The 23957-nt window shown below is 42.7% G+C and overlaps 1 pseudogene; it reads left to right on the top strand.

Moving 5' to 3' along the window:
• Window positions 1–21395, top strand: part of LOC113407596 — a 43517-nt pseudogene extending 22122 nt beyond the window's left edge.
• Window positions 21396–23957: the final 2562 nt, after the last annotated feature.

Genomic DNA, 23957 nt, shown 5'->3' on the forward strand with positions numbered 1-23957 from the left:
TAGTTCCAGCCCCGGAGTCGGTGCCTATACAAGGAACCGCATATTAACTTCTGAAGAGCCACCTATGGATCCGGAGCCACAGCTTGGCCAGCCCTGCTCTAGCCCATTTCATCAGGGTAGTATATAAGCCAGGAAAGTTCCCCACAATAGCAGGACCATTCCCCTGCTTACACATACAAATGTAGGGAGTCCCTACTGAGCTGGGGAAATAGCTGGAAGAGAAAAGGGAGGATTCAAGATGTGTATGAATTGGAAGCTAGTGTACGCCATGGAGCACAGATATGTGATATCCTCCTATTGTGAAGTTGTGCCAAGTAAATGGGCATCCACGTTGTACAGCTATTGACATTGCCCAATGGTTTTATAACCTCACATATACTGGATTGCAGTCATCCAGTAGGAGGTGATGAAAGCATAACTTTGGCAGTTCACCTCCATTAGAAAAGTTTGGAACCTTCTAACCAAGCACATATGGGGGGTGGGCGGGAAGCACCTTTGGACACTTTAGCTATCTATCCTTCCAAAAACAGTCAAAGAGCCACTCATATCCCATAGGTGGGCAGATCCTGTCATAGAATGGGTAGATAGCACATCTGCCTTTCCCTAGGTTGTGCATTTAAACTGCAATTCTCATGGGGTTTGATCCTGTTCCCCTTTAAGTCAATTGAAACACTTTGATTGACTTGGATAGTGCAGGATCAAGCCCACAGAGGTGTTTTGTGCATTATAAGTATGTATTTGTATGAGCATAGTTTGAAAATAGTGGTATTGAACCTTAGAGAAATTGTTTCAGTAAATATTAGAAAATCCTTGTCTTAATATTGTCTGCTTTTATGGTATTGCCAGATGTTGAGGAGAATCAGTAAAGGTCCCTTAGAAAATGGTGATGGAGGATTTGGCATAAATCTCTAAGAGATTGTATCGGGGATACAATCCCCGTGTTAGTCTGTATCCACAAAAACAACAAGGAGTCGGGTGGCACCTCACCAGACTCCTTGTTGTTTTTATGAGATTGTAGTCTTTCAAGTTAATGACTTTAAAAGGAAAAGTAAGTAAAAAGGTCTGTTCTTCTTAGTGAATCCTATTTTATTTTGCTTTACTTTCAACATAAAATAATATTTTTAAAGTAAGTTTAATTTAAAAATAAAATAAATTTACCTTGTAAGGTTTTATCAACCAGGCTAGTTTGCTCATGTGTTATCTCTTTCCATCACCCTTCATGTCTTTGTCTTTAGAAACTGTGCTGTTCAGAGCGGGTACTATCTTCCTCCGTGTTTGTGTAACTCATGCTTACTCAGCATAGCTCTTTGACCCACTTTAGTGGCTGAACCAAATACAGTGCACCTGTACAGCCTTTGCGCTAACAAACTAGGGTCTCTTTGCTCAGGCAGTAGTAGAAGCTTGTGGTTTTAGAATCAGAGGGTCTGAGTTCAATCCTTGCTGCTGAAGATCCACTCAGGAGCATTGGATTACAACTGGAAAGCACCTGTCATATTTTGGCCATTACCACAATCTAAATAATAGTAAAAGGTTTGAGAAGGAGAGAAATACTTCAAGTCCAAGTGACAGAAAGAGAGACACTTATAAAAAGGTGAGGGAAAGGCAGGATTGTGCACAGGAATAAAAATTTGACCCCTTTTGGGGGGCACGTTCTGTCAGGGCCGGCTCCAGGCACCAGCGAACGAAGCAGGTGCTTGGGGCGGCCAATGGGAAGGGGCGGCATGTCCGGGTCTTCGGCGGCGGGTCGCTCAGTCCCTCTGGGAGCGAAGGACCCGCCGCCAAGGAATGAAGTGGCATGGTTGAGCTGCTGCCTAAGTGCCACCGCTTGGGGCGGCAAAAAAGCCTGAGCCGGCCCTGCGTTCTGTGCTCCTTCCATGATCCTGGGGCCAGAGGAGCTCACTCTCCCCCCAGGGCCCCACTCGGGACCCTGTGTTCCACCCTCCTACTCACCCCCACCACTACTGGGGACCCTGTGCTCTCTCCTCAACCAATCCCTTCCTTGCCTGCCCCACCCCCAGAGACTCTGCTCACTGCCACACTACTATTGGTTAGGAGGATTGTCACTCTGTATCATCTCAGCTGCTAATTGGTGGACACAGAGAAGGGGGGTGGGGAGTGTGTCAGCTCCAGAAATCTCTGGCTCCTGGAGGAGAGGATCTGGCTGCCCAGTGCTGCCGCAAGAGCTCTGCCTGAGCATGCACTGCAAGCAGACCTCTGGTACGAAACTGGGGGCAGGTGGCTCCCCCCGCCCCAGGGCCAGAGGAGTTCTGTGCCCTCGCCAATTAGGGGGTGGGGGTTGTGCCACTACTTGCCCCCCCCCCTTGTGCACACCCCGGGGAAAGAGGAGAGGTGCAAATTCCAAGTTAAGTCTAAATTGACTTTCCCCTTCTTGTGGACACCTCTGCTTTAACTTATGCCTTCACATGTTCTTCTGTTAGTTGCTTTTCCCGCTTCTGTTTTCTTCCAGAGCTTTAGCATGGAAATTTCATTAACTTAGCTTCATTGGTCAAATTCAGAAGTAACGTAGAAGGAAGTGTAAGTGGCACATCAATCTGTTAGGGTAATTTATATGCTCTGGGGGTTGGAAGAAAATGTAAACTGCTCCAAAATAGAGTCACCTCTAAATTTGGCCCAGGGTGTGTAATTTTATATGGGCAGCTCTGGACAGTTTCTACGCAAAAGAATAAATGGACACAAATCAGACGTCAAGAATTATAACATTCAAAAACCAGTCGGAGAACACTTCAACCTCCCTGGTCACTCAATTACAGACCTCAAAGTCGCAATATTCCAACAAAAAAACTTCAAAAACAGACTCCAATGAGAAACTGCAGAATTGGAATTAATTTGCAAACTGGACACCATTAAATTAGGCTTGAATAAAGACTGGGAGTGGATGGGTCGTTACACAATGTAAAAACTATTTCCCCATGCTAATTTTTCCCCATACTGTTACTCACACCTTCTGGTCAACTGTTGGAAATGGGCCATCCTGATTATCACTACAAAAGTTTTTTTTCTCCTGCTGATAATAGCCCACCTTAATTGATTACTCTCATTACAGTTGGTATGGCAGTACCCATTTTTTCATGTTTTCTGTGTATATATATCTTCCTACTGTATTTTCCACTGCATGCATCCAATGAAGTGGGTTTTAGCCCACAAAAGCTTATGCTCAAATAAATGTGTTAGTCTCTAAGGTGCCACAAGTACTCCTCGTTCTTTTTGGTTATTTCAGTTATCAACCCAATACTTGTTTTGGTAGATGAAAAAAGTTCATAAATAAAACTTCCCCATTACAATTTTTTTTGCCATTTACCTCCTTTTTGAAAGTGTATGTGCAAGATCATCTTATTCATGTTCAGAAACATACACATGCACACAAATTTAAATGCCAGTATTATTTTTTCACCACAATGTTAAAGTATTTTAAAACATACCACCTGTACACAACAGAACCTTTTCAGTCTGATGGTGTACTAACAGAATCTGCCCTAAGAGTTGCATTCCATTCCAAAGCCAAAATTATTTTTCTTAGTATGGGAGCAAAAGCCCTTTCAGTTCAACCAATGCAATTGGTGCTAAGAGCCAGGGATCTACCACTAGGCTAGAGGCCCTCTTCGAAGTGCTTTTGTGAAGATGTCTCCCCTCCAAGTAATGGCCAAGCTGGAGAGAGAGTGAGAAAACTGCCTGAGGAAAAAGGAAGTCTTATTTCCCAGACAAAAGAAAAGCTCTCTCACTTGCAGCAGAAGAGGAAACAGCTGCTCTCTGCTATGGAAACAAAGACAATGGATTGGACACCATCAGTTCAACAAATATGCAAGCAGGTGGAATTTTAAGTTAAAAGGGTGGGGAGACTTGGTAGCAGACAGGATGTTCTGCCTTCATTCCACTACACTAGACAGAAATACACATTGTGACAGACCCAGACCAGTGGGGTACAGGAGTCTGGTAGAGGGCAAATATACTGGTCACTGGATGAGTAGTTTTCTGTTCCCTGAGTGACCAGAGCAGGGGCTGCTCTAGAGTAATCAGGAACCTGCTAGAACCAGTTAAGGCAGGCAGGCTAATTAGGACACCTGGAGCCAATTAAGAAGAAGCTGCTAGAATCAATTAAGGCAGGCTAATCAGGGCACCTGGGTTTTAAAAGGAGCTCACTTCAGTTTGTGGGGTGAGTGTGAGGAGCTGGGAGCAAGAGGTGCAAGGAGTTGAGAGTGTGCTGCTGGAGGACTGAGGAGCACAAGCGTTATCAGACACCAGGAGGAAGGTCTTGTGGTGAGAATAAGGAAGGTGTTTGGAGGAGGCCATGGGGAAGTAGCCCAGGGAGTTGTAGCTGTCATGCAGCTGTTACAGGAGGTACTATAGACAGCTGCAGTCCACAGGGCCCTGGGCTGGAACCCGGAGTAGAGGGTGGGCCTAGGTTCCCCCCAAACCTCCCAATTGACCTGGACTGTGGGTTCTTCCAGAGGGGAAGGTCTCTGGGCTGTTCCCCAACCCACATGGTGAATCTCTGAGGCAAGAAAATCCACCAATAAGTGCAGGACCCACCAAGATAGAGGAGGAACTTTGCCATGTATTGACATTTCTGTACAGAGCAGTGGATCTATCACAGGATAAGTAAAGCTAATCTATGGTTTGCAACAGTTCTTCTCAAAAAGGAAATCAGACTAACAAGCAAAGCAGGGGAAAATAGTACTGCTGAAATTCCTATCAACAGTTAGACCATTTACTGACCTGAACCAGATTTTAAAAAGCCTTAGGAAATTACTACTTTTATTTTAAAAACTCCTTTACTGGTACTCTGAATATATTTTGGCATGTATTCTTTATTTTTGCATACACAAGTACCTTGAGTTCCGGAATGGAAGATCTTAAGAAGAAGAAATAGCAAAATGTGATTCTGGCTGTGGTCAATTGGAAGATAGGCTGAAACAAAAAACACACTGTTAAAAATCAAAAAACAATAGTCTTAAGCATATCATTTTTCTTGTAGTATTATTTTACTGTTGAGCAATAAGTCACATGAAAATGAAAGTTACTAGAATGATTAGGATAAAATTGTAATAGAAGAGAGAGAGAGAGGGAATTCAAGGGAAGGTTCTTAAAGAGGAAAAAGAAGCCAAGAGGAAAGAAACTAAACAAAAGTTGGGGGAAGAGCCAAACAAAATGGAAATGTAGAAAAGAAAGGTAGGGAGGGATCCATGGCGAGTAGAGAGGTTGGGAGGGAAGAGGGCCAAAGGGCAGGTCATAGGTATAGAAAAGCAAGACAGGAGAATGCATCTTTCAGACCAGAAAGGAGGAGTGAAGAAAAGAGAAGGAAACTAGCGGAGAGAAGACTACCTTCCATAGAGCAACCTATAGTTTTTCCACCAAGAATAAGTGTAAATCACTGAAATCTAGAGGTTGAGCTACCAAAGCTATATTTTGATAGCCAACTACACTACCTCACATTAAAATAAAAATATTATCCAATTTAATCTCAGAAGTGGGCTGTGATGATCTGCGAAGGTTCCCAAAATTGAGAATTACTCGTGTTGCCCTCTCAGCCTCAACAAGCGAGAGCTTTGCTGGTGCTAAGCTATGCCCTGATCTACACTACAAACGTATGTCAATATAACTATCTCGTTCAGGGGTGTGGATTTTCCACATCCCTGAGTGACAGTTATGCTGATCTAACCCCGGTGTAGATGGTGGTGCTATGATATCTTGTGTGGAGTAAATAGGGTGACCAGACAGCAAGTGTAAAAACCAGGACATGGGGTGGGGCGTAATAGATGCCTATATAAGAAAAAAAACCCAAAATCGGGACTATCCCTATAAAATCGGGACATCTGGTCACCCTAGGAGTAAAATCTCCAGCCTGTCCACCCTCCATCATCAAGGAAAGGGGGAAAAATGTGGACAACTGCTAAGAATGGAACAGCTACATCAAGGGGAGTAGAATCTCCATCCAGAAGATGTTTTATTCGCTAGGTCCATTGTCTAGATCAGTGGTTCTCAAACTTTTTTTTTCCACAGACCACTTGAAAATTGCTGAGGGTCTTGGCATACCACTTAATGATCTTTCCAAATGTTGTTTGTACTGTTAGCTAACTACTGTAAGGCACTTTGGATAAAAGCACTATATAAAAAAACCCTTAATACTAATTAACGTTTTTTGTTCTACAAATAAAAGCACACAACTCATATTTAATATCAGTAGTCTTCCCTTTCTAATGCGATGGATATGCCCTCTCTCCTCTGCCGTGGCAGCCCCTGAGCTGGGGCTGGAAAGGAGGGCCATCTTTTCTCAGCAGCCGTAGCCCTTGAGCTGGGGAAAGTCACCTCTTTCTCTGGCTGCCGCAGCCCTGCACATCCCAAATTCCCCCCACTCCTTCTTCTCATCCCACTCCCCCCTCCCACCTACCCCTTATTCCCCCCAAGGCCACCACCCCACCTTACATGTGTGTCTTCTCCAGGGTCCAGGCGCCAACATTTGTTGGCAGCGGGGGGTGGGGAGGGGCTTGTGCCCCCCTGGCCCAACTCCACCCCCTCCCTGCCCCTATTGGATCCCTCCCCAAATCCCCGCCCTGGCCCCGCCTCTTCCCCAAGTGTGCTGCATTCCTCCCCCTTCCCTCCCAGGCTTGCTGCGTGAAACAGCTGTTTTGCAGCGCAAGCGCTGGCAGGGAGGGGGGAGAAGCAGGATGCGGCGGCCCACTCAGGGGAGGAGGTGGAGCAGAGGTGAGCTGGGGTAGGGGGGCGGGTCGGGGAGCTGCCAGTGGGTGCTCCGCACCCACCAATTTTTTCCCGTGGGTGCTCTAGCCCCGGAGCACCCATGGAGTCATCGCTTATGAGTCCAGGCACTTAATTAGTGGAGCCACGCTTGCACAGCTCCACTAATTAGGTGGGTGGCCCTTCATTCTCTTGTGTGCGGCCACCCAGGCACGCACCTTAGAGGGAACTATCTATGGACCACCTGAATGGAGCTCTTAAACCACTGATGGTCCGTGGACCACAGTTTGAGAACCTCTGATCTAGATTAAATTACTGTAAGGTGGGTGCACAACTGGTTGAAAAACTCTATTCAAAGAGTAGCTGTCAATGGCTTGCTATCAAACTGAGAGGGCATGTCTAGTAAGGTCCCACAGGGGTCAGTCATGGGTCCAGTACTATTAAATATTTTCACTAATGATCTGGATAATGGAGCGGAGGATATGCTTATAAAATTTGCAGATGACACCATGCTGAGAGGTATTTGGAGAACAGGATTAGAATTCAAAATGACCTTGACAAACTGAAGAATTGGTCAGAATTCAACAAGATAAAATTCAATAAAGAAAAGTGCAAATTATTTAACTTAGGAAAAAAAAATCAAATGCACAACTATAAAATGGGGAATAACTGGTGAGGTGATGGTACTGCTGAAAAAGATCTGGGGTAATAGTTGATCACAAATTGAATATGAATCAACAATGTGATGTAGCTGTGAAAAGGACTAATGTTTTGGAGTGTATTAACAGGACTGTTGTATGTAAGCCACAGGAGGAAACTGTCCTGCTCAACTTGGCACTGGTGAGGCCTCAGTTGTACTCTGTCCAGTTCTGGGTGCCTGTAGCGGGGTGAACACCCTCTCCAGCCCTGAAGGGGTTGGAAAAGCCCTGCAGAGGGCTAGGGCTGTGGAAAGGGACAAAACCCCGGCTGATTGGGGAAGTGGCTTCAGCTGGGGTCACGCCCAAAACTGAGCCACTCAGCCTTATAAGAAGGCCAGGGTAGCCAGAAACTGAGGAGACTCCATCTGACAGGCACAGGCACGGCTGCAGGGAGCTTACCTGGGGACCTAGAGTAAGGCAGGGCTGGGAAGCCCTAGGCCAGCAACTCCCCAGGCTGCAGGGCCTGGTCCTAGGCCCATATAGGTATTGGGGTTGCAGAGGGGCAACCTGAGGGTGGGTAAAGGCAGTCAGTCCAAACCCCTTGTTGCCTGTGATGATTGGCTGATAGATTGCAGTCTGCCCCAGGGCGCGGGGTCTAGATGGTGACTGGCAGTCACCATGACTGAGGTGACATTGGGATAAGGGGTGGGGGTTCCCCTGGGTGGGGAGACCCAGAGAGAGAGTGGGGTACTGCCAGGGGGGGCAGCACCCAAGCCAAGGGCACTGGGGTCTGGGAGGGACACCTGGCCTGCAGAGGGTGCCCTAGATGCTGGGTGAGCTAATTCCTGAGATGACCAGCAGGAGGTGCCGCAGGGGTGAGTCTGTGCCTGATTATAGTGCCAACTTTTAGGAAAGATGTGGAGAGAGTCCAGAGGAGAGCAACAAAAATTATACAAGGTTTAGAAAACCTGACCTATGAGGAAAGGTTTAAAAAAAAACAACAACCTGGGCCTGTTTAGTCTTGAGAAAAGAAGACTGAGGGGGGGACCTGATAAGCCTTTAAATATGCCAAGGGCTGTTAAGAGAACAGAGATCAATTGTTCTCCATGTCCACTGAAGGTAGGACCAGAAGTAATGGGCTTAATCTGCAGCAAGGCAGATTTAGGTTACATATTAGGAAAAAAATTCTAACTCTAAGGGTAGTTAAGCTCTGGAACAGGCTTTCAAGGGAGGCTGTAGAATCCCTATCATTGGAGGTTTTTAAGAACAGCTTGGACAAACTGCTGTTAGGAATGGTCTAGGTTTACTTGGTCCTGCCACAATGCCGGGGGCTGGACATGATGATTTCTCAAAGCCCCTTCCAGCCCTACATTTATATAATTCTGTCTCTCCCAATGGTGGCCAATAGGCATCCTGTATACATTTCCTCCTTTCCCCCTGCTACCTAGAACGCTCCAGAAGATCAAGGGAGGAGGGCTGTGGTAATGTTAGTGGCTCCATATTGGCTGAGTTGGCCCTTGTTCTGAGATGTTCTCAACGTGCTCAGTCTGGCCCATTTTATCATTCTCTCTTATAGCTAGGCTTTGCTCTCCCAGGGACCATTTTATTGCCCGTAGCCAGAATACCTGGCTTTTAAGTGGTTTCATTTGAGTGGGGTGGCAGGGAGAGAGAATACTCAGAAGGCATGCCCTCCACTTTGCTGGAATACATTAATAGATTTCAAGGCCAGAAGGGATTATTGTAATCATCTAGTCTGACCTCCTGTGTAACACAGGCCATAAAACTGTCCCAAAATCATTCCTAGGGCAGAGCTTTTAGAAAAACATCCAATCCTGATTTTAAAATTGCCTGTGATGAAGAATCTACCATGACCCTTAGTAAATTGTTCCAGGAGCTAATTACCCTCATGGTTGAAAATTTATTCCTTATTTCCAGTCGGAATTTGTCTAGCCTCAATTTCCAGCCATTGGATCACATTTATGTCTTTGCTAGATTGAAGAGCCCATTATCAAATAGTTGTTCTCCGTGTAGGTACTTGGACTGTGATCAAGTCACCACTTAACCTTCTCTATTAAACTAAATAGATTGAGCTCCTTAAATCTGTCACTATAAAGCATCTTTTCTAACCCTTTAGTCATTCTCATGGCTTTTCTCTGGATGATCTCCAATTCATGAATATTTTTCTTGAATTGTGGACACCAGAATTGGATACAGTATTGCAGCAGCAGTTGCTGCAGTGCCATATACAGAGTTAAAATAATCTCTCTACTCCTAGTTGAGATTCCCCTGTTTGTGCATCCAGGGATTGGGTTAGTCCTCTTGCCCACTGCATCGCACTGGGAGCTCATCTTCAGCTGTTCCACCACAACCCCCAAATCTTTTCAGAGTTATTGTTTCCCAGGATAGAGTATGGCCTACTTTCTGTGTTTCTAGATATACGCATTTACCCTTATTAAAATACATATTGTTTGCATGTGCCCAGCTTACCAAGCAATCCAGATAACTCTGTTCAGTGATCTGTCCTCTTCATTATTTACCACTCCCCCAATTTTTGTCATCTGCAACTTCATCACTGGTGATTTTGTTTTCTTCCAGTACGTCGATTAAAAAAAAAAGAACCAATCGCTGCAAAACTCCTCTAAAAAAACAGCTGCTCAATGATTCCCCAATTGCAATCATATTTTGAGACCTATCACTTAGCCAGCTTTTAATCCATTTAATGTATTCCATGCTGATTTGATACCTTGCTAGTTTTTTAGTCAAAACTTCATTATGTGCCAAGTCAAAAGCCTTATAGAAGTCTTAAGTATATTACGTCAACACTGTTACCTCTATCAACCAAACTTGTACTCTCATTACGAGAAGATATCTGGTTAGTCTGACAGGATCTATTTTCCCTAAACCCATATTGACTAGCATTCATTATATTACCCTTCTTAAATTCTTTATTAATTGAGTCCTGTATCAGCTGCTCAGTTATCTTGCCTGGGATCTATGTCAAACTGACAGGCCTATAATAACTGAGGTCATCCCATTTACCCTTGTTAAATATTGGAAAAACATATGCTTTCTTCTGGAATTTCCCCAGTTCCAGCACTTATCAATATTAACAGTCCAGTGAGCTCCTCAGCCAGCTCTGTTAAAACTCTTGGGTGCAAGTTATACGGACCTGCTGATTTCAAAATGTCTGACTTTAGTAGCTGCTGTTTAACCACCTCCCAAGAGACTAGTGAAATGGAAGGAGTGTTTTTTCTCATGTAATATATCTATATCACCAGTTTTTCTCCCCAAATATGAAACAGAAATACGTATTGAACTCTTTTGCCTTTTCTGCATTATTATTGACAATTCTACCATCCACATCTAGTAGTGGACCAATAATAAAATTTTTAGTTGGTTACTGATTCTTCCCCCCGATATACTAAAAAAACCCCTCATTCCTAGTGTCTTTAATTCTGCTGGCCATTTCTCCTTGTGTGCCTTTCAGTTTTCTACAGTTCCTAGCATTTGATTTATATTAATTACTATTGACTTCCACTGTCTTCCATGTGTTATATATATTTGTAGCTGCCTTCACTTTGCGTTTATATCTGGTCTCTCTTTTAAAAAATAACACTACAGCCTTCTTCCTTGATTGTGTTTTTTGGGATATCTAGTAAAATGTTCTTCAGCAATTCTCAATTGTCACTGACATTTTTCTGATTCCTACTCCCAGCTGGTTTGGCTCATAACTGTTTTCAGCTTTGTGATTGGCCTTTTTAAAGCACCAACCATCTATATTACTGGCTTGGACTTTATTCTATTTGCATGTTACAAATGCGATCAAGTTGTGATCACCTGTATCTAAGCTATTATTTTTTAGTGCTGTGATCAATGCCTTTTGATCTGTCAACAAGGTCTAATATAGACTTCCCCAATGTTGGATGCAACACATGTTGAAATAGGAAATTGTCATCTATAACTTTTAGAAATTCTGAGGAGTTTAATACTGGCCGCATGAGATCTCCAGCATACGTCACTCAGATTTAAGTCCCCTGTGATCACTAAACTTTTTTTCCTACTCATTATAGATTGATTTCTAAGGAGCCAGTCAGCCTGTTCCCTAGTGTGATTTGATGGTCTGTAGCAGACATTAATTAATACCCCATCTTGTGCTTTCTCTGCTAAGACATTGATCCATAAACATTCAGCATCATTTTCTTCCAAGCTGCCAGTGACTCGGAAACAGGTAATGCCATTTTTAACATAGATTGCCATTCCTCCTCCCCTTTTGCCCACTCTGTCCTTCCTAAATAGGCTATAATGATTGATTTTAACATTCCAATCATGCCCGTCATCCCACCAAGACTCAGTAATACCAAATAGATCAAATTTATGCTCATAAATGAGCAATTCCAATTTCTTTTTTGTTACTTAGGCTCCAAGCATTTGTGTCTGGGCAGAGAAAGAATGTTTACTATTCATGTCATTTGGATCTTTGATTAATTTTGTTCTCAACATCTTGATTTTGTGCTAAATGAGTACTTACATCTTCCCTCTTTTTTCTTTCCCGTTTCGTTTTTAATTTAATGCCCTTCTGACTACTCTCTGTGGAGATCTCTGTAGGTAAACTTAATTTTCTTACTGGTTGGGCTGAGCTGCCATCCACAGGTGTGTCATATACATTTCTCCATTCCCTTGGACCAACTGGATATTGAGAGAGAGCTTCCACGGTTTACATGCTGAGGACCTGGTATCAATCAGAAACCTCTAGCTGTGTGGGATTCCTTCTGGACCTCTTCTTTCTGGTGGCTACAGCCTGCCTATGCTTGCCTATCTCCTGAAGTGTAGAATGCCACTTTCTTGCCTATGGTAGTTTTGAACTGTCAAGACTCCTGTCTGACTTCTATTCTTTTTGACTACTTGGTGGCCAGCTCCTTTCTTCCTTGAATCTGGGTACTGATGTTTCCCAAAGCTGGTTGTCTAGGAACTTCTAATTTTCTCTGATTCTCCATCGTGTCTCTACTTGCCATTCCAATCCAAGAATCTTTTCTTGCAGCACAGCCAAAAAGTTTCATTTCATACATAAGATGTCCCTTCTGTCTACAGACAGGAAAGAAAATATAGAATCATAAGCCTAGAAGGGACCTCGAGTGGTCATCTAGTCCAGTCCCCTGTACTCATGGCAGGAATAAAACATGACATGTCTGTTGGAGGTCACCACCACTATTCCATCGCTGGCCATCATAGACCTGAACCTGGAAGGAAAGCCTCTCTCAAGCTCTCTCTGAAACTCTCCTGTTATCTGTCTCTGTTTGTGACTCTTGAGTTTGCCTAGCAAGTGACTTTTTATACCAAGTCACCCTGCTTAGCTCAGTTCTGTCCCTAAATACTAGGGAGCGATTAATTGCCCAGACATCAAACAGTGGGGCTGATCAAAGTTCCAAGGGTCAGAGGTATGTGGCCCTCACCAGTGCACCAACAAACAGACCCACGTCAGCTGCTGCCTGTGGCCCAGCTCTGGAGCCCCTACATGGAAAATGAACAAACAGTCAAGCAACCCACAAATATACCCAACATACTATTCACCAAGTCCTACTACCTCCATGCACAAAGTCTGCAACTCTGCCCTCTGAAACTCTCCTTTTAGCCACCTCTGTTTGCAGCTTCCAAAAATTCTTTCTATTCTCGAACCTAGTGGGAGTTCAAGCAGTAGTACAAGAAACTTCTTTGCCATCTGTTGCAGATTTTGGAATTTTTACAGGAGCAGCTTATCAAGGGCTTAATGACTTCAAATTTTAAGTCAGGTGGCTGCGCTGGCATATTTTCCTCCACAGACAGGAAAAGTCTCTTTAAGGTGGGAAATGAAGAATTTCCTCAAAGCAGCATCTTCATTTCATCCTCCTAAGATTAATTGAGCATTGTCAGGGGACTTCATTTTGGTTCTTAACATACTGGCTCTATGTCCTTTTTGAGCCCTTCAGGAAGCTATCCATGTATTTCCTCTATATTGAGGTGGCCTTCCTGGTAGCCATCACCTCTTCCAGGAAAGTTTAGAGCTTGGGGCTCTGAGGAATAACACTGCACATTCCTCATCACGATGGTTCTTTGAAGAGACCCAGCCTTTATCCCCCAAAATTATCTTGGCTTTTTACAGAGCCTAGACCGTCTTATCCCAGAGACAAGCCATGGCATGCAGTGGCTGTTCGTACAGCCTTTAAGATCTACATCTGTCACACACAGGGTTTTGTAAAAAGCAACAGAGTCCTGTGGCACCTTTAAGACTAACAGATGTATTGGAGCATAAGCTTGCATCTGATGAAGTGGGCATTCACCCACGAAAGCTTATGCTCCAATACATCTGTTAGTCTTAAAGGTGCCACAGGAGACTCTGTTGCTTTTTACAGATCCAGACTAACACGGCTACCCCTCTGATACTTGACACAGGGTTTTGCATCTCTGGCATGTAAAGGAAAGAAAGTATCAAAATTTACTGTTTCAAGATGAACAACAAGGAGTCAGGTGGCACCTTAAAGGCTAACAGATTTATTTGGGCATAAGCTTTCATGGGTAAAAAGCCACCTCTTCAGGTGCATGGAGTGAAAGTTACAGATGCAGGCACTATTATACTGACACATGAAGAGAAGGGAGTTGGTTCTCCACTTGTGAGGTAACTCCGTTCTCTTCATGTGTCAGTATAATAGTGCCTGCATCTGTAATTTTCACTCCATGCATCTGAAGAGGTGGGTTTTTACCCATGAAAGCTTATGCCCAAATAAATCTTAATCTTTAAGGTGCCACCGGACTCCTTGTTGTTTTTTGTGGATACAGACTAACGCAGCTACCCCTCTGATAGTGCATCCATGAAGCCTGAAAGGCAGATATCCCACTAGTGGGAAGTGGTAGCTGCTTCCTGTGCCAGGAGATTTTATGCACTATATGAAGCGATCTGTAGCGTGTCTTCCTGGTCATTTGTTGATACCGTGTCAAAATTTTACAAGCTGGCAATTCAGGCATCAGTGCATGCTGCCTTTTCACTAGAAGGGTGCTCCAGGCTGTGGTCTCCAAGTAGTAGAAAAGAAATTTAAAACCCTGTATATAGTTCTGTTTTTGTTTTTCACCCTTTCCAAAGGCACTGTGCTATTGGAAAAAAAAATCCCATTGATTAATGGATTTGGATCTTTTGATACAGTATAAGAGAAACATATTTGTGATTTAATGTTTTGTGTCCAATGTTTCTTGGGGTTAAGTACAGAAACTTTAGTTGTAATAGCAATATACATTTTCATTTTATAGATGAAGCCATTACATCCATATACGTTTGAATGCATCTGAGGAGGGAATTCCTGTGGTCTTCAAGTTCATAGATTCTAGGACTGGAAGGGACCTTGAGAGGTCATAGAGTCCAGTCCCCTGCCCTCATGGCAGGACCAAATACTGTCTAGACCATCCCGGATAGACCTTTATCTAAACTACTCTTAAATATCTCCAGAGATGGAGATTCCACAACCTCCCTAGGCAGATTATTCCTAATGTCCAACCTAAACCTCCCTTGCTGCAGTTTAAGCCCATTGCTTCTTGTTCTATCCTTAGAGGCTAAGGTGAACAAGTTTTCTCCCTCCTCCTTATGACACCCTTTTAGATACCTGAAAACTGCTATCATGTCCCCTCTGTCTTCTCTTTTCCAAACTAAACAAACCCAGTTCTTTCAGCCTTCCTTCATAGGTCATGTTCTCAAGACCTTTAATCATTCTTGTTGCTCTTCTCTGGACCCTCTCCAATTTCTCCACATCTTTCTTGAAATGCGGTGCCCAGAACTGGATACAATACTCCAGTTGAGGTCTAACCAGTGCAGAGTAGAGCGGAAGAATGACTTCTCGTGTCTTGCTCACAACACACCTTTTAATGCATCCCAGAATCATGTTTTTGCGCTTTTTTCTTTTGCAGCAACATCACACTGACTCATATTTAGCTTGTGGTCCACTATAACCCCTAGATCCCTTTCTGCTGTACTCCTTCCTAGACAGTCTCTTCCCATTCTGTATGTGTGAAACTGATTTTTCCTTCCTAAGTGGAGTACTTTGCATTTGTCTTTGTTAAACTTCATCCTGTTTAACTCAGACCATTTCTCCAATTTGTCCAGAACATTTTGAATTATGACCCTATCCTCCAAAGCAGTTGCAATCCCTCCCAGTTTGGTATCATCTGCAAACTTAAGCGTACTTTCTATGCCAATATCTAAGTCGTTGATGAAGATATTGAAGAGAGCCAGTCCCAAAACAGACCCCTGTGGAACCCCACTTGTTATACCTTTCCAGAAGGATTGGGAACCATTAACTACTCTCTGAGTATGGTTATCCAGCCAGTTATGCACCCACCTTATAGTAGCCCCATCTAAGTTGTATTTGCCTAGTTTATCGATAAGAATATCATGTGAGACCATATCAAATGCCTTACTAAAGTCTAGGTATACCACATCCACCGCTTCTCCCTTATCCGCAAGAGTCGTTATCCTATCAAAGAAAGCTATCAGATTGGTTTGACATGATTTGTTCTTTACAAATCCATGCTGGCTATTCCCAATCACCTTACCACCTTCCAAGTGTTTGCAGATGATTTCCTTAATTACTTGCTCCATTATCTTCCCTGGCACAGAAGTTAAACTAACTGGTCTGTAGTTTCCTGGGTTGTTCTTATTTCCCTTTTTATAGATAGGCACTATATTTGCCCTTTTCCAGTCTTCTGGAATCTCTCCTGTCTCCCATGATTTTCCAAAGATAATAGCTAGAGGCTCAGATACCTCCTCTATTAGCTCCTTGGGTATTCTAGGATGCATTTCATCAGGCCCTGGTGACTTGCAGGCATCTAACTTTTCTAAGTGATTTTTATTTTATCTGCTAAACCTACCCCCTTTCCCATTAGCATTCACTATGTTAGGCATTCCTTCAGACTTCTCGGTGAAGACCGAAACAAAGAAGTCATTAAGCATCTCTGCCATTTCCAAGTTTCCTGTTACTGTATCTCCCTCCTCACTGAGCAGTGGGCCTATCCTGTCCTTGGTCTTCCTCTTGCTTCTAATGTATTGATAAAAAGTCATCGTTTCCCTTTATTCCGGTAGCCAGTTTGAGCTCATTTTGTGCCTTTGCCTTTCTAATCTTGCCCCTGCATTCCTTTGTTGTTTTGCCTATATTCATCCTTTGTAATCTGTCCTAGTTTCCATTTTTTATGACTCCTTTTTATTTTTTAGATCATGCAAGATCTCATGGTTAAGCCAAGGAGGTTTTTTGCCACATTTCATGGCTTTGGTCAGCAATGCTTAGCTTCAGTGATCCTGAATGGTGAGGCATTTGTCTTCTAGAAAGGATGTTTTATTATTCTGGAACATGGTGGAAAGACTGCACTGTCTATAAATAATGTAGTTGGTTGCTGTTGCAGAAATCTATGTAACTGGAACATCAATGCAAAGCCGTTACTTCCCCAGGGTATGATTGCCATAATTTATTTTAGCCAGAATATTAAATATGGAATGTGAAATTATTTATTCTTACATATAATAAGATTATAAATCTAATGTTATGTATTAAAATAAACACTTGAAATGGTTGTAATGTCTTATAGCCTTTAGACTCTGTGCAGTTGAAATCTTCCTCTCATCTTACTCTTTGCATTCTTGCTTTGTAGCAATTGAACATTCATTATTTAAATTTGGCATGGGACATTCCCTTCCAAAACAAAAAATAACCCTCTGTAAGGCATTGTGGAGCTGTTCCTGGGGGGGCTACTTATAAATTAGGTCATTAGTTTTCTGTTTTCTTGTGAACTATTTTTGTTAGGCTGAATCCAGTTCTTCACTCCTTTGTGTAGATTTAAGGTAGGGAGAAGCGCATGTTCCAAGGCCAGCTGACTCTGTGTGACTTATTTTGAATGTTTAATTATGGAGTGAGGGAGCTCTCCCACCCTGACCATGAAATATAGCAGTTATTGAATACTCTTCTTTACCAGAAGTGGTAGGTGGCCCTCAGTCCCTTAACTGCACAGCCTGACTACAGCTTCCTCTATGGCAATGTTCCTTGCAGAAGGTGGGTTGGGTCTACATTTCCCTTTTTCCTCCCTCTTGATTGCAGTGTGCGGGGCGGAGGCAGTCTTTGTCCCTATGGTTCTCCTCCTGTCTCCCTAGCTAACTTCCCTTTCAAAGGCACTTCAGACTATACTGACCCTTCAGGATTCTTCTCTATCCTGGCACCCAGTCAGACATGCAAGTTAGGACACTAACTTGCTTGTAAAGTTTGGCTTCATTCTTATGAGCGTTGTTATGCTATATGTAATATTGTCTACTTGGCATTATGTAGCTGCTGCTTGTTGGGATGGGAGTAGTGACCTAGAGGGGAAGCATCCACTCTGGAATAAGGTGCACAGCCTTTACAACATGCAAAGCCTATATGGATACAGAGGAAAGTTTGGGCCAGATAGTTTATTTTAAGGGCTCTAACAAACCAGCTATGCAAACAGCCCCTTATATTTAATTTTTTTTCTTGCAGTATCTGAAGCAATGCAATACAATACAGCATTGATATATTTATCTTTGTGACAAGTCCTACTATTGTGCTGCTGATTCTCTCATTTATGGCTATTGTAGCCTGTCAGAAGATTAATCAAACTCTGATACATTGCTTACATGCATGTGATGCTGAACATGGTACAATAAATGGGCTGATTACTCCAAACATTGGAGACAGTACACTTGCGGTAAATTAAAATGCAGTTTATATATGAGTTAAATTCAATAACAATTGCAAAATATATTTTGGTTTAGAATACTTGAAAAATAACCTGCATATATTAGCCAACTTACCCTGTTTCTTTAGTCAAATTTTAAATGTCAGTCAAAAAATCTGAAACATTAAAATGTTATAAACAGCCTTTTATTTTAATGACTTCTTTGTTTTAACTAAAAAAATCTCCCCAATGTTTAGTAATTGCTTGATCATTCTTGTTCCTTAGGAAGTGGCTCAGGATTACCATTTTTAGTGCAAAAAACAGTGGCTCATCAAATAACGCTAGTAGAATGTGTAGGTAGGTCAAGAGTTAATCATGTCTTAATTTAGGAAATGAATGATTAGGTAGCAAAATGGAAGAGCATCGAAATCTGAACATTTTGATATCTGTTTTTTTATTGTGACTCAAGACTTTACAAGCAAGTCTTTCTGTGCATAATTATTGTACCTTCTTATATACATTTATTTCATTTTTGTATAAACTTGATATAGATTCTCCTTAGGTGTAGAAAGCTGAGATTTGACAATTGTTCAACCTTTCTTTAATGTCGCCCATTACATTTGACACCAAAACAAATGTGCTGTTTCCTGTCTGAACAGAAGAAATCTAAGTTTATAATGTAGAAATAACTATCATTCTTCTAGCTTCGATATTGCTTGGTTATGTATCATCAATGTGTAGTGAATTAATTATAGTTTCACATTGGAAATTGTCTCTCAATACAGTGCGCCATTACTTACACTATCCTGTAATGCTAAAGTATTTGTTTTTACTAGAACATGATTAATGTAGTAATCAGTACAGATTATTGAGGTTACGGTTTAATGATAGCAGAAGAATAAGGCCAGTTTGGATAATATCATGCTTTCCATGTGCCGATGACAGTGTGTTTTGTTGCTCTGGGTAAACCTTGTCAGGGCTTCTTGCCATTTGTCATTCTCATGGGTACATCTAAGGGCATGAAAACTGCTCCTAAGGCATCCGTGTTGGAGCTGTGAGAATAAGAATATACTGGCTGGGGCTTCAAATAGCCATTGTGCTGCAGCATGGGAATAGGGGCCTTTAGAAATACCACCACCGCACCTCCCATATTCAGCATTCTGTTTCCCCAACCATAGGAAGGGATGTTCAGTATCGCTGTATACAGAGGTGGAGAGAACAGTGCTAATTCTCTCATTTTTCATTGGAAGGGAAAGTGGTGATGCAGGTGGTGGGTGGGGGTTCTTCCTCAGCATAAGGAGTCATTGCTGGCTATCTGTAGCCCTACCCTAACACTGGACTCCTAGCCTCAGGCATCATCGATGAGGCAGCTTTTAAGATCTGAAGCAGAGATGAATGAGTCTTTCTAAAGAACCCCTTGCCATGTTTCAGTGGATACCTACTGTAACAATCCTAGCAGAGCCACTGGAGGCAGCAGTGATAGCATGAGTGCATGTCCCCCACTCTCAATCTCATTGTGAGTAGTACCAAGAAGCAGCAGGGAGTAGGAGACGTGGCAACCCAGCCTGTCCCCAGGCTTGTTGAAGGTTGACATGGTACCTCCCACAATTGCAATGACCCCTCACCCTAGGCCTGTAACCCGCCTACGTGAAGAACCTCATTGCTTTGGTGCCTCTGTAATCTACTTGATTTGCCAGTTTGATTTAGCAAGATTACGTTGAATTGCAAAGAGACTTTAAAAACAAGTCTTGGATTGGATTTAAATAGTCTTGGGAAACCAAGTTATGGTAGTTGTATTGGAGAGCTTTTCAATGATGATAAACTGTTGCTTAGAATAATTTTGAATCTGAAACAGGATCTCTCATTTATTAATTCTCTAATAGCCTAATACAAAATTTTGTAGGAAAAGGCCATTATGGAGAAGTCTGGTGAGGTCAAGGGCAAGGAGAAAATGTAGCAGTGAAAATCTTTTCATCTAGAGATGAGAAATCACAGTTCACAGAAACTGAAATGTACAATAGCATACTGCTTTGTCATGAAAACATACTGGGCACGAATTTTTTCAAGTAAACAATTACATATTTATACAAATATACATAGATGACATACTGATTGATAAAATGTGGAATTCTAAGGCAAGTGTGTCCAGTAGAATAATAAAATTTTAAAGCAAAAGTATTGTATTAAGCATTCATATTGTTCACACACACACTAAAAAACTTGTGCATGAAATTTCTGAAGAGAAACCCTTTTAAAGTCTGAATTGTAAAGATTATAACAAATTGGAAGTTGCAACATCTGTGTTTTATCCTTAAATAACTAGTATTTTGCAAGTAGTTGCTCTTCATGGTTTTTGTTTTGTTTTTTGTTTTCACTGGATTGGAAAATGTACTGTGACACAAGGCATCTCTGATTTTCTTTAAAAAAAAAAAAAAAAAAAAACCACCAACCTCAGACTTCCAAGTCTGATACCTCATCTTAGGAAAAGTAACCATCATAAATCATTCACAGATGGTCTCTTTCCTGTAGTTATCTATTTGCTATACACCCCCAGACACCCCTTTATGATGTGGTGCAGTGCAGCAGTGGCTCTGCCTCTGACTTCTTCCTGGCCTTCAGCTGATCTGCCCAGCCTCCAGCACCTTGTGGGCTTAGTTCTCTGACTTAGTCATATAAGACTTCCACCCTTTCCATGATACCCAGTGTCCAAAATAAACACAAAGACACATAAATACTTCCACATGTCCTGGGCTTATGCCAAACACCTGCTTCATGTGTCAGGGGACAGAGCTGATTGTGCCCTCAGAAAATTAACCATTTTCTGGCTTGTGTGGAGTTTGTACACCCCATCACATGAACATATTGGACTTAAAGTCAGTTTTGATTCATAGGTTTTGGACAAGTTGGTAAAATACAACAATCCAATAACAAGACCATCTACCAGAGATTCATACAGACTAACACGGCTGCTACTCTGAAAAAACATCTCTTTTATTATGCATTGGATGAGTCTGTAATAAAATACAATTGGTACTGAATGCTTGAGAGTCCCTAGGAGGAAAGGAAAGTGGATTGAACTACAAAAGGTAGATGTTTGGTTCTTGTCCAAGGTCAGTTTATTTTACAATAGAAATAGTATACTAATTAGAGGAATTTCCCTTTTGTTTAGGTTTCATTGCATCTGACATGACATCAAGAAACTACAGTACACAGCTTTGGCTAATTACTTGCTGTCATGAAAATGTGTCACTTTTTGATTATTTGCAGCAAAATATAGTAGATGCTGATGACTGCCAAAATTTGAGACTATTTTGTTACAAAGATCCCAATGTATTTAAAAAAGTGAAATAGTGATTCAAGTACATTGGACATTATTATCCTCACATATAAACTGTTAATGTGGTCGATTTAAGCAAGTCAATATTATGTTTCTCACAACATGAGAATATTTAGTGAGGCTAGAGTGATAAAATTTGAGGAGGCTCATTTGTAGAAAAAGCATAACTGCATGAATAGGAAGTGACAGGTACAGTGATGCAATTTATTAGAAGCAGCTTAATAGAATTCAGTTCTGGGTTTGAGAAATGGATGGAATTTTCACAGTCAGGTAAAGGCTAAAACAAAGATTTTGGTTGGAGGGCAGATCTGCAGGAGTTCATAAGGAAGCCTGTTTCTGACTTGAGCTTTGTAACAGCGTTTCTATTAAATACTCCAACTCCTTATTATACCTAGCCCCAGGGCTGTCCTTACTCATACGCAAAGTACGTGGACACCAAATTTCCTGGTGCCCTGTGCAGCTGCATGCTGCTCCAGCCCCTGCCCTGCCTCTTCCCGCTCTGCCCCCACTCCCCTGAGGAGTGCAGCAGGGCTGGGCCTGCACTCACTGGTGGCGGGAAGTGCAGCGACCCAACACGCTGCCGGTGAGTGCTGGGGTGTGGTTCCCCCCTGCCTCCCAAGCCAGTCCCACCCCCGCCCCCCATGGAGGCCTGGGGTCAGACCCCTGCTCCCCCCCTGCAGAGGCCTGGGGCCCCATACAGACACACCCCACACAGGGGGGGGGCCTGCGTAAGGCCCCAGAATTGCTAGGGACGGCCCTGCCTAGCTCTGTACTGGAGTGGGGTCCTACAGCAGGAAAATGCTGACTTTTTCTCAACCCCTCTGGGGATAAGGTGCTAGAATGGCAAGGGAGGAAAATGCTACCTCCCCACCTTATGCACAAGGCCTCATCACCAGAATAATAAAGAAATCCAGCCCCACTCTCTAAGGGCTAGTCCACTTAGAAGCGTTACAGTGGTGCAGTTGCGTCGGCACTCTAAGCTGATGGGAGAGAGCTCTCCCGTCGACTTAATTGCGCCACCTCTGCGAGAGGCGGTAGCTATGCTAGCCGGAGACGCTCTCCTGTTGACATAACACTATCTATATCGACACTTTAGGTTTGTGTAACTTACATCGCTCAGGGGTGTGGATTATTCATACCCCTAAGTGATGTAAATTAAACCGAAGTAAGTGGTATTGTAGACTAGCCCTAAGAAAATACACTATACCTGTGAGACACACTCTTCTACACACTTCCTAGACGATGTATGGGCGTCCCAACCTTCACCTCCCCATAGCACAAAGTCCAAGCTCGTTCTTAATGGAAAATGCTCTTGCACACATTAAAGCATACACATTGGCTACATCAGGGTATTTGGTCTTAAGACATGGTGTGAGCAAACACGCTTTACACACAAACTGGGAGGTGCAATCTCAAATATGCCACAGAAGGAGAGTTCCTGTTAGAGGAATATTATTAAGACAATTTAGATTTTGTAAAAAGTTTATATATAAAACCTAATCAACAATGTTCCCATGACTGTCTTTAGCCTTCAGGGCAAACTAGTTACTTTTACTCCTTTGAGTGATGGTTCCTGTGTGTATTCTACTGTGGGTGCACATGTGCTTATGTCAGCAAGAACAATTTACAGGTAGTTTGTTAGTTTAAAAATATTTTCAAATAGACGGTTGTATACTATGGTGATTGGGGTTGAATGAGTAAGTTAACCGACTATTTTCCATTCAGGTTTTTTAAAGGGATTGCAGAAGATTATAAACTACCATTTCATGATCTTGTTCCAAGTGGTCCTAGCTCTGAACACACGAGGAAAGTAGTGTGTTTAGAACAGCAAAGACCAAACATCCCTAACCGTTGTTTTTCAGATCCAGTAAGTATTTTTTAAAGATAACCTTTTCTCCTTTGAGTGATGGTTCCTGTGTGTATTCTACTTTGGGTGCACATGTGCCTGAGACAGGAAGATTTTTACTAGCAGTGTCTGTTGGTCCATGCCTGTGCCCTTCTCCTCCTTGTGCTCCGAACCAAGGGCATTAGGGACAGGGCAGACAGATGGCCTCTTCAGTACCTTTCTGCCACTTGTAGTCTGAGACGGAACCTCTTCAGGGTCTGCAGTTTTCTCTGCATTGGTCTATGTGGACTTGTAAATATTTGTAAATAGTTTATACAATCGTACTTAGCTTTTATAGTTCTTATAGTCTTAGTTAGAGTACAATTTAGGCTTTTGGGAGGTCTTTCCCTACCTGTTTCTCATTACTGTACCCAAGGACTTAGGTTTCAAGAACCGTTTCCTGTCTCTGGGGCCTCCTGGTCAGCAATGACCACCTTATGTGCCTCTATGGCCTTGGGGAACCTCACATCCTCCCAATGAGCTCCATTTGCTGACTCTGTCAAGCATTTGAGTACAGACTGTGGCGATTCCTTTGGGATCAAGCAGTGAGGCCCCATTCCAATTCTGGCCTGGCAGACCTTTCCTGTACATCAGGCAGAGGCAGCAAGGAAGCACTTCCAAACCATGGATACCTCTGGTTCTGAAGCTGATAGAGTTAGACGTAAGGACTCCTCCAGAGAGGAGAAAGAGA

This window comes from Terrapene carolina, unplaced genomic scaffold, assembly GCF_002925995.2.
Source record: "Terrapene carolina triunguis isolate 2854851 unplaced genomic scaffold, T_m_triunguis-2.0 Scaffold229, whole genome shotgun sequence".
NCBI classification, from domain to species: domain Eukaryota; kingdom Metazoa; phylum Chordata; order Testudines; family Emydidae; genus Terrapene; species Terrapene triunguis.